Here is a 12,217-nt window from a genome sequence, read left to right as displayed (position 1 = left end):
GTGAGGCAGAAGTGACCTGAGGATCGGGGAAATCAAACATTCCACAGCAGAGAGAGTTGATTGATCCACAAACCCTCTCCCATCTTCTGTTTCTGAAACAAAACCAGAAATTGCTGTAAATTCCCAGCAGGCCTGGCAGCATCTGGGAAAGGAAAGCAGAGTTAACATTTGGGGTCCAGTGATGCTTGTGATTTCACATCGATCTCCCTCTGCCTTTCAGCACCCTCCAATTTTAATTGAATCTCTTGTGTCTGACACCTTCACACTGAGCTTCTCTTTCATTATTTCCCTTATTTACCTCATAGAAGATTTTAAAATCACAAGGGTCACACGTAGAGACAATAGTCAAGGATGTTTATTTCCTCAGGCAGGTGAGTTCAAAACTAGAGGGTTTAAGGTGAGAATGGTAAAATTTAAAAGTGATCCGAGGGACTTTTTTCACATGAAGTTTGTGCGTGTGTGGAATAAACTTTCAGAGGAAGTTGCAGAGTCTGGTACACTCACACCATTTCAACATTTGAATGGTTACATGCGTAGGAAGAGTCGAGAGAGATATGGGGCGAGTAATGGCAAAGAGGGCGAGAATAATTTCGAATATCTGGACTGCATGGACGAATTGGACAGGAGGGCCTGTTCCTGTGCTCTGCACCTTTGTGATAATCCAACTGCTGAACACTGTCTTTAATAGATTGTTGGCAGGAGCGTTGGGCGCCAGGCACTGTGGTGTAATAATTTAGTGTGTTCGGCGGGTATACCAGAAGGTCGATGTTTCCAAACTGCCCATAACCGAAGGCTTTCCTGACTTTTGCTGCTAGAAGACCATTCTCCTTGCACATTGTCAACATCTCAGTGAAAACTTTTGACTGCAGAAAATAACTCTGACCCAAGTGTGAATGATGTCTGTGAGACAGTTCGAGTGGTCTGGGTTACCAGCTGCTCAGACAAATGGCAGAGAGCCAATTCCAAACATACTGAAAGTGTTGAAGTAATATCAGAAAGAATAAAGTAACGGTGAACCATGAAAAGTGAAGATCATCAATTCCAGTCTCGATTAGATTAGATCAACAATGTGCTGGTGCTTCCACCGGATCGAGAAGACAAGTCACCAGCCTCTCTCACCAGGACAAAAATGGAGGAAATGAGATAAATTTAACAAAGTTTCACATCACAATTGCCCTCCCTTCCACCACAGTACCAAATAACAACGAATAGATTCAATGCAGGATTTGGTTTCACAACAGAGGTGAAATAATGATCTCCATTCACTTTCAAAGATACTGGTGAACATAGAACATTACAGCACAGTACAGCCCCTTTGGCCCTCGATGTTGCGCAGCCCTGTCATACTAATCTGAAGCCCATCCCACCTATACTATTCCATGTACGTCAATATGCCTGTCCAATGACGACCGAAATGCACTTAAACTTGCTGAATCTACCACCGTTGCAGGCAAAGCATTCCATACCCTTACTACTCTCTGAGTAAAGAAACTATCTCTGATATTTGGAAATGTGTTGCTGGAAAAGCGCAGCAGGTCAGGCAGCATCCAGAGAACAGGAGAATCGACGTTTCGCACATAAGACCTTCTTCAGACTGAAGAGGGGCTTATGCCCTGAAGTAGGGCTTATGCCCGAAACGTCGATTCTCCTGTTCCCTGGATGCTGCCTGACCTGCTGCGCTTTTCCAGCAACACATTTCCAGCTCTGATCTCCAGCATCTGCAGACCTCACTTTCTCCTATCTCTGATATCTGTTTTATACCGATCTCCCCTCACTTTAAAGTTGTGTCCCCTCGTGTTTGCCGTTCCCATACTTACAAAAAGGCTCTCCCTGTCCACCCTATCTAACCCTTGATTATCTTGTATGTCTCTATTAAGTCGCCTCGCAACCTTCTTCTCCCTAACGAGAACTGCCTCAAGGCCCTCAGCCATTCCTTGACCCACCTTGACTGGAATATAAAACAGCAGCGCAGTTTGCATGTGCCCGGGATTATGCCAGGGGACTTTCGAGTAGGAGGTGAAAGTGAAAACCACAGCACCAGGGGAACACAGCGTGGATACTTACTGGTTGGAGGCTCTATGCTCTCCCACTTCACAGAATGGTTTGGAGCTAATGATTATGTTTTACTGCATTGAACTTCAACACAGCTCCCCCCGCCCGCCCCCACTTCCTCACGTTGCCATAATAATCAGTCAGCACAAGTGGGACTCAAGGCCCTGTTTTTTTTTAAACTGGAACCTGACCTCAGCGCCTGAGATTGCTCAGCCAGGCTACCAAACACGCAAAGCTCACAAAGCTAAGCAGGTCGGCAACCAGATGATACCCTCACCATACGGTCATTTCAAGCGCCTGTTCTGCAAAATTAGCGGTTCAAAGGAGTTCCTCCGCCTCAAATCTAAGTTAGCAGCAGAACCCGAGAAGGAGAGCTCACATTTCGAGGTTGTTGGATACTGTGCTGGTACAAATTGATATTTTCCAGATCTTTGCCCTTAACCAGGCGTTTTCCTGCGCAGCTTTCCACATCAGGGCACGATCAATTGTCACATGGCTGCCAGCTGAGTTGGAAACCAATTTGGGAACCGAAGAGAAGCGAACTCACTGAATGTTACTAATCCCACGGTTCTTATTGAGAGATATACAAAAGGCAGTGTCTATGCGTATTGACAGAAGGTAAAAGTCATTGCAAGATCTCAAAGAACTGCAAACTGCACGTGATTGCTCTTTTATTCGAGGTGTGAAAAGCTCTCCCGTCTGAGTCACAGCTGAAAATCACACAACGCCATGTTATAGTAAAGCTGCCTTATTTGGAGGCACTAGCTTTCGAAGTGCTGTTCTTCATCTGGTGACAACTTCCTGATGATGAAGCAGTTGTTCGAAAGCTAGTGATCCCAAATAAAACTGTTGGACTCTAACCTGGTATTGTGTGCCTTTTAGCTTGGTGCAAGTGGGTACTGCAGATACTGGAGATTAGAGTCAAAATAAGAATAATGCTGAAAAAACACAGCAAGTCAGGCAGAATCCGAGGAACAGGAAAATCGACGTTTTGGGCCTGATGAAGGACGTTTGCCTGAAAGGTGACTTTTAAATTTGTCCAGCCCATTCCAACACTGGCACCACAGAATCACGCCTGAGTCACCTTCACGTCTCTTGTTGCTGACTGAATCAGAAAGTAGGTATTTCACCAGAGCTTAGATTAGAGTGGTGCTGAAAAAGAACAGCAGGTCAGGCAGCATCCGAAGAGCAGGGCAGCTCCTCGGATGCTGCCTGATCTGCTGTGCTTTTCCAGCACCACTCTAATCTAGACTATGGTTTGCAGCATCTGCATTCCTGGTTTTTACCTATTTCACCAGAACTGCATGTGGTCCACTTTCTTATCCCTCTCAATTTAGACATTCCTGATCCTCTGTGATGTGAAGGAAAATAAAATGGGTACAATGTCATTCAGCAGCCTGTCTGTCATTTCCTCAGCTTCAGTTCCCACACGGCTTAGATTTCAGAGCACAAGTTAACATTAGCGACTGTATGAGATCGCGAGTTAAGAGGTTCATCTGAGACTGTAAATCCCCACATTCAGGTTGTTGACTGAATGAGCTGCAAACAAAGCCGGTGCTTAAAACTCTTGAACATGTGAACTGCTCCAAAGCATGATTGAGGATTTCTGGTTTTGATTCACACACGTTGACAAACAACACACAGCATCCCAATGAGGCCATAGAGAGCCTACTTTGGGAATCAGTTGGAACAAAGTGTATACCAGTAATCCAGTATTCACTGCGGGATTTCCTTATCTGTGAACTTGGCCGCTTTTGCACGCATGGGAAAATCCGGAATTACTGTTGCAGAAAAGTCAGTGCCCAGCAACTGCGCTCTTAAAATAGAATGTCCATCGGTGCCATACACAGTGGTACATATTCAGGATCAGTGAGGAGAGAAATTTAACAAAGTTGCACTCAGCAATTAATCGGAATTGTATTCCTTGTCAGCAATGCAGCAGATATGCGCGAGCAAATTCAAAGCGAGGTTTGCTGATGAGATCAACGAAAAAGAAAGCTCCCTTCACGCTAATCCCAAAAGCTACCACTATTAACAACGGAACATGTGTGTCCCTGTGGGGACTTGAGCCAGATACATTTGCGCATGAGGCAAGCGTGACGACCACTACACTGTAGTGCAACTGTACTCGCTGTCCTTCCCAACTCACTGACATTTGCGGCCAGTCAATGCATTAACTTTCTCTTTCAAGGAGTTCATTGTAATTCAGAATTATTGAAAAATTAAAGAACATCACGTGAAATTGCTCAGGAAATGTTAGCAGGGATGTTGTCAGGTTTGCACGGTTTTGCAAGTTGGCGAGGCTGAATAGAACAAAGAACAAACAACAAATAACCTTACCCCAGTGGAAGAGGCCTTTCGGCCTTCCCAGCCTGTGCCAATCCAGATCCTCTATCTAAACCTGCTGCCTATTTTCTAACGGTCTGTATCCCTTTGCTCCCTGTTTATTCATGTATCTGCCCAGATGAATACTAAATGATGTTATTGTTCCCACCCTTACCAGCACCCACCACCCCCTGTGTGAAGAAAGTACCAAACATATCTCCCTTAATCATTCCATCCCCCACCCCTCACGTTGAACGCGTGACCCTTAGTAATTGAGTTTCCCACTCTGGGAAAAAAAGCTTCTTACTATCTTCCCTGCAAACCTCTCATGATTTTGTAGACCTTTATCAGGTCCTCCCCCAACTTCCGGCTTTTTAATGAAAAAGATCTTAATCTACTCCACCTCTTCTCATAGCTAGTATCATCCATGCCAGGCAACCCCATGGTAAACTTTCCCTGCACCCTCTTCAAAGCTTACCCGTTTGGCAATGTGACAATCAGAACTGTACACAGTGTTCCAAATGTCGCTGAACCAAAGTGTTATACCACTGTATCATGAACTGGCAACTCTTGTACTCAATGCTCCGTACAATGAAGGAATTCATGCCGTATGTCTTCTTGACCACTCTTCTGACTTGCGTCGCCACCTTCGGGGAACAATGGACATAAACACCCAGATCTCTCTGTCCATCAAGTTTCCCCAGGGCAATTCTTTTTTTCAGAACAATCGCTCTTGAACCGAATCTTCCAAATGCATCACCTTGCATTTGCATGGATTGAACTCCAAGTGCCATTTCTCTGCCCAACATTCCTAAATATGTTTATTTCGCTGTATTCTCTGACAGTCCGGATCACTATCTGCTACTCCAGCAACCTTAGTGTCATCTGCAAACTTGCTAATGAGGCATCTATACCTTCTTCGAAGTCACTTTTATATATCACAAAGAACAGTGGACCAATACAGATCCCTGTGGAACCACTGTCACATATCTCCATTTTCAGAAAGTCCCTTCCAACTACCACTTTCTGTCTCCTGTTGCCCAGCCAGTTCTCTACCGATCTAGTTCAAGCACCCTGGACTCCATGTGACTTCACCTTCTCCATCTGCGTACTTTATCAAAAGCCTAGCTAAAGTCTATGTCCATGGCATCTGAATCCTTTCCCTTATCATTCAACTTTGTCGCCTTTACAAAAAATTCTATTCAGTTTGTAAGACATGACCTCTCCTGCACAAAACCATGTTGCCTCTCACTGATTAGCCCATTTTCTTCCAAATGGAAATATTTCCTAATCCTCAGTACCTTCTCCAGTAACTTCCCTGTCAGTGAAAACACGCTCACAGGTCTGTAATTGCTGGAGTATTCCTTCTACCCTTCTCAAACAAGGGGACACCATTAGCAATTCTCCAATGCTACAGGTCCACACCCGTGTTCAATGATGTTGGAAAGGTATTTGTTAAAACCTCGGTTATCTCCTCTCTCACTTCCCTCAGAAACCTTTTGGAATACCCAACACTTCCTCCGTCCTTCTGCCAGCTTGAACTAGAGTAATAAAACATCTATTCCTAAAATTAACATCCACCATATCGCTATCCTGAGGCCTCTTAACTCATCGTTTCAGATTGGCAGTACATTCCTCATGTTCTTTCAAAAGTTCGTCTGTCTTCAGTCACCTGGACCTTAAGTACGCATCCGTTTTCCTTTTAGCTAGGCTGGCATTTCACCTGGCATCCATGGCTCCCTTGTCTTGCCATTTCTATCCCTCATTTTCCAGGAATATCCTCTCTCCTGAACGCTAATCAACCTTTCTTTAAAAACCACTCACATATTGAATATGGATATACGTTCTAACACCTGTTCCCAATCTGCATTCCCCAGCTCCAGTCGAATGCTGATATAGTTGGCCTTCCACCAATTTAGTCCTCTTCCTTTAGGACCACTCTTGTCTTTCGTGAGAAGTCGACGAATCTGCCGCAATTACTCTCAATGAAACTGCTGCTGCATTTTTATTTTTGATCTTTTCATCTGTAGAGTAGTTTCTACTTGCATTCGAGCATTCACACAGTTCAAAAAGACATTTCAGCCCATCATGCAGTGCGGCTCATCAGGCATCCATCAAGGCTAGTCCCAGCTACCAGCTTTGACACATAACCTTGTGTATTTTGATACTCCCAGCAACAGGATACCCGCAACAACCCCTGTCTTAACGAACCAAGCTCCCCATCCACTCAAAATACTATTCAACAAGACAACAGACCCGATGGGCAGACCCTGCATCCTCCTTAAGCTCCTTCCATAAATTCCACAGCCTCGCTACAGTCCGTGTAAAGTATCCCTCCGGGCTATGAATGTCCCCAAAACTGTACACAGAGCGCACCTTTCTCAGCCAACAACGAGTCGAAGGACTGCCTTGTCTGCCATGCCTTCCGACTGCGCAGCTTATGTGGAAAGGCCATAATTAAAGCAATAAATAAATCTCGGATGATTTTAATAGATATAATTAATTCACTCAGCATTCTTGCTAGTACCAATGACAGGGATAAGTGACTCCCAGCCCACGGATATCTCATTCTTGGCCTTGAATACATTGGGAATACCCGGTCGCTGATGAAAACTGTCCATTGGCACCGCAGAATCAGGGATACTCTTCCGTTTCGGTCGATGCAATGTCAGCGGGGACAGAACATCAAACAAAACCCGTGGCGAGGTAACAACCTCAAGGAGAAGCATCACACGGGTGCCATGCCAAACAAAGGGAAGAGTCAGATACATCCCAAACTTCGAGACCACACAATTATCAGGTATCGGCCAAGGGAACAAACTGAGAGTTCATAATGAGCTCATCAGGTATCACACGGCCACGAAAAGGTACCGCAGTCACAATACCAAACGTATGCAAACAAGTCCCCCCAAAGCAACTCACGGAAGCATTGATCCTGAGGTCTGGAATTCTTAATTAATCCTTCCATTTCATCGCACAGATTTTCATCATAAGTACACTCTTTTGGCCATTAAGGTATTAAACCCTCATTTCTTAATTCCCGTTGTTCAGGTTTTTTTTAATGATATCCTTTCTACTGGTAATTTCTTTCGCAGTATTTCAACTTTGTTCATCCTGACATATATTACAGTCCAGCTGATCTATTGCTTCTATTCTCACAATCCACTCCCATATGCCTCTCATATCAGGCAGCAAGTCGTCCATTATTGTGAATATTCCATAACTCTACAAATTACAGACATCCCTCATCAGTTCATCAGTCCCAAATCATTCTTAGTTTCAACTAATTAATAAAGACATTCTATTTTTGTTCGTTCTACCTATACTAATCCAGGACTGCGTCTGCAGATTACAGTTATCACTGATGATTCCTTGAAAAAAGCTTTTAAGGAAAACTCGATCTTGAATTCCTACAGTGCAAAACAAGATCAAAACACATCCCTAGTATTCAGAGTCCTTCTTGACAGATTATGTATAAAACAACTCAAATCTACTGCATACCATCCAGAATCTCATGGAGGGCTAGACAGGTGTCCTCAAACATTTTTTGGTTGAAACTTCTGTGAAACATCCCTATAATCTTTGCGAGTTTCTTTTTTCTCATGTTCTTTCTTGCGGTTATTTTCAGCACTGTTGTGGCATTCTGTGGACCGAGAAAGCTTTCCGAATCTTCCAGTTTCATGCTGATTTTAACCACTTTGTATGCCTTCTCCTTCAATTTGATAGTCTCCATTATTTCTTGAGACAACCATGCTTGATTACAGTTTTTCTTACTGTCCTTCCTTTACATTGGAATATAATTTTGATCATCACTTTGAAAAATCTAATTGAAAGCTCTGCTCATCGGCTGACCCACCATATTTATTTCTTTTTTGAGTCTACTTTAGCCAGGCTATCCCCGTTCTATTGTAGAGCCCCTTGTACAGACACAGGAATCTGGCATTGGTTTTTAACTTCACACTCTCCATCTGCATTCTCAATTCGACCATACTGTGATCACTCCTTCCAAGCGGATCCTTAACGATGAGGTATTTGATTATTCCTGTCTCACGACAGAGGACCAGATTGACAAAGTTTGCTACCTCGCCGTTTCTTTGAAATACTGTTCAGGAAAACCATCACGATTAAATCAAGCATTGTCCTCCTCAATGCAACACAGACTGAGCTAGTTCGACCAACCAAAAGGTCGATTAAAATCTCCAAAGTTAATATCCGGCCCATTTTGACCAGCATTACTTATTTCTTTGTGTATTCACCTCTCCAATGTAATCGTTTATTTGGTGTCTACAGACTACGCCTTTCAGTGCAAGTTTCTTCTTAGAATTTCAAATTTCCAACAAAATGGTTTCAAACTCATTCTCTATCGAACCTATACCATCTCACAGTACCGCGTTGAAGCTGTACTTGAATATCAGACTCTCCTGTCTGCCCTTCAGAAAAGTCTGAAAAGCCCGGATATTTCACTCCCAGTAATGACCACCCTGTAACCATGTCTCCGTAATGGCTACTAAAACATATTAATTCGTAATGATTTGTGTCATTACCTCGTCAACCTTGTTCCAGTTGCTACAATCATTTGATAAACGGTCTTCATGACAGCTTTCCTCGCCTCATGATTTCCAACATCTCTCATAAAATCTCCTAAATAATCCTTCCTTTTCACATCTTGTTTCTCCTCAACTGTCCATTTACGTCCTCCCTCCTCAGTATCCAAGGGCCCAAACACATCTTCCAGGTGAAGAAACACTTTGCCTGCACTTCGCACAACCCAGTCTACTACATTCACTGCTCGCAATGTCGTCTCCACTATCTTGGGAAATGAAGTGTGGATTGAGTGATTGCTTTTCAGAAAATCCAAGTTCCATCTTCAAGAAAGACCCTAAACTACCATTTCCCCGCCACATTAGTGGACCTGCCCGTTCCTTGGCCAACATCTCTGTCTCAGGCTTACTGCAGTGTTCCAGAAATGCTCAGTACATGCGTGAAGAACAACATCTCATTTTCCATTTGGGGATGCTGCAGCCCTCCGGACTCCATCAGTATCAATACTTTTATGCCCTGAACTCATCCATCTCCTTGCCCTCCACCTCACACACAACTCCTTGTCATCACATATGCAGCCATTACACGCTATCTATGTTTAGTCACTAACAGTCTCCAGAAAAAAGCTACTCACCCTCTCAGCTTGATCATTATCCATTAGTTTGCCCAATTCTTCTTCTTCTGTTTGAGTTCTACACCAATTACCGTTTACTTCTTACCCAACCCCACCACCCTATCTTCTGCAGAGAGGTCAACATTTCTTAGGAGAAAGTGAGGACTGCAGATTTTCAGCAACATTTCATAGGTACCATCATTTCTGAGGAAGAGTCACTGGACCGGAACTGCTAACTCTTATTTCTCTTCTCAGATGCTGCCAAACCTGCTTAGCTGTTCCAGCACCTTCTGCTTTTGAACGTGTTCCTTGGCACACATCTCTATCTCAGGCCATCTGACACTGTGAATGATCAAGGAATAAAGGTCGTGCGTGTGCCCTTTTGGTAGCCTGAGATCGTCCGTGCTCAATGATCCTCTGTACTGAAGACAGTACTCTGTTCCTTTTCAAAACTTCTCTTGTCGATTATTCCTATTGCAATGTGAGCCATAGGCATCAACTTCTTAGGTCTATTAATACAGCAATCATGTACATGGGATTTGTCATGCAGTTCTATTTTGAATGCGATCAACAACAGAGAGAGAGAAAAACAAAACTCATGCCAAATCTGAACAGACTGGAGTTTCTGCAGGAGGTGGAACTTAGTGACTTTTTCTTCAGATAGATAACACTAAAACCCTTTCTCACTGTGACATTGTGCCATTAGTTATCGAAGCTGAAGCATTTATAGGCGCAAAGGCTGAAACAGTTATTTTTCCCTCTTATAATACCTGAATGGTCTCCCTCCAGTATGATAGTACAGTTGTGCCAGTAAATAGGATAACTGAGTAAATCAGCTTACATATGCAGCCGGGGAACAGTCCTTATGTGGTAATATATGGGTACAGAATGCAGGGACGAGGGACTGAGAGTTTTTTGAGCCGTTTCACATGGTGACTGAGATGGCATTGGAGGTTTTGACAGGCTAAAATTGGGCAAATGCCCAGATCGGGTTGGGGTTGTGTCTCACGTTGCTTTGTGAGACTAGAGAGGAAATTACGCGTGTTCTGATCAATGTTTTACATTCCTTTTTAGCCACCTGGGAGTTGTTCGAGGATTTCAGGACTACTAACGTGGTTCCAGTTTTCAATAACACTGGCGGAGATAATACAGCAAATTACAGAGCCGTGATTCGAACATCACATGTAGGGAAACTTTTGGAAAAGCTTCTTAAGGAGAGAATTAATTGCAACTTCTTCGGAGAAAGTTTGACCAGCGAGAGTCAGCATGCTTTTGTCAGAGGAATTCATGCCTGATAGATCAGATTACATTTTTTTAGGAAGTGATGAGATGTGTAAACAAGGATAGTGAAATTGATTTAGTTTATGAGGATTTTAGAAAGCCTTAGACAAGTTCCCACAGCGGAGACTGGTAACAGGGTTAATATAAAAGGGATACAGGGTCACGTGGTAAGTTTGTTCCAAACTTATTTGGGTGGTTGCAGACAAAGGGAAGTGCTGTTTCTGAGACGTGGAACTGGTATTCAGTGGTGTCCCACAAGGATCAATGCTGTGTCCCTTAATGTTTGTGATTGCACATAAACAATACAGAAATAATGTTGGGGAAATGATAAGAAAATTCGAGGAGGATATGAAGATTGGCATAGTGGTGAACAGTGAGGAAGATGATCTTAGGTTCCAGGATTTCAGAGGTGGATTTGTCCAATGGGCAGATAGGGGGAGCTGAAAATAACAATAAAAACATCAGGTGATGCATTTTGTAAGTAACACGTCATGGGAGTACTCAAAGAACGGTAGGGCACTGGGAAACCCAAGAGTGACTTTGCATGTGGGTCCACAGATTTGTGAAGGCAGCAGAATATAGTAGTTAAAAAGACAGGCACGACTTTATAAGTCAAGGCAAAGATTACGAGAGCACGAAAATAGGTGTCACATGTAGAAAAGTTCGTGAAGAAAGCATTTGGCACGCTTGCCTTCATGAGTCAGAACATTGATTATTGAAGTTCACGTCATGTTCTGGCGGGACAGAACATTAGTGGAGCCACATTTAGAATACTGCTGACAACTCCGATCACCTTCAACCGGAAAGATATTTTAAAACTTGAAAGAGTGCAGAATAGATTTACAAGGATGTTACAGTGTCGAGATGGCTTGAGTGGTAAGTAGAGAGTGTTTGAGCAGGGGCTTTTCCCGGCAGTGTTCCAGGCTGGTGTGTAAACTTTTAGATGTTTATAAAATCATGATTGGGGTTGGATCGGTGACTGGCCTAGGCCATGGTTTTACCCAGGATGGTGGAATTCAAAACGAGAGGACACAAATTTAACGTGTTTTACACGGACACACTAATCAAGGGACAAAGTGTGATAGAGCGAAATTTGGATTTCCAACAGACATCATCTTAGTCTTCGACTTAATAAAAATGGGCATGTACTTGGGAAAATAGTTTGAAAGGTAAACCATGAAGAGAACGTTTATGATATAAAAATCGAGTGATGTCGAGATGAGGAAGTTTGTGAGTAATATATTGACCGATGTAGTATGAAGTGGAGAATGAGATGTTCGCAGGAACATTCAATAATGACCCTTTTATTTAAATTAGATATTGCAGGACTCTGAAATACAGAGGGACCTGGCTGTCCTGCTTTGTGGATCACATTAACATGGTCTGCCGGGGTAGCAACTGATT

This window comes from Chiloscyllium plagiosum, unplaced genomic scaffold, assembly GCF_037043375.1.
Source record: "Chiloscyllium plagiosum isolate Xiang-an unplaced genomic scaffold, Cpla_swu_hap1 HiC_scaffold_21, whole genome shotgun sequence".
Classification (NCBI taxonomy): domain Eukaryota; kingdom Metazoa; phylum Chordata; class Chondrichthyes; order Orectolobiformes; family Hemiscylliidae; genus Chiloscyllium; species Chiloscyllium plagiosum.
The sequence above is the reverse complement of the archived record's forward strand: the minus strand, read 5'-3'. Positions refer to the sequence as shown.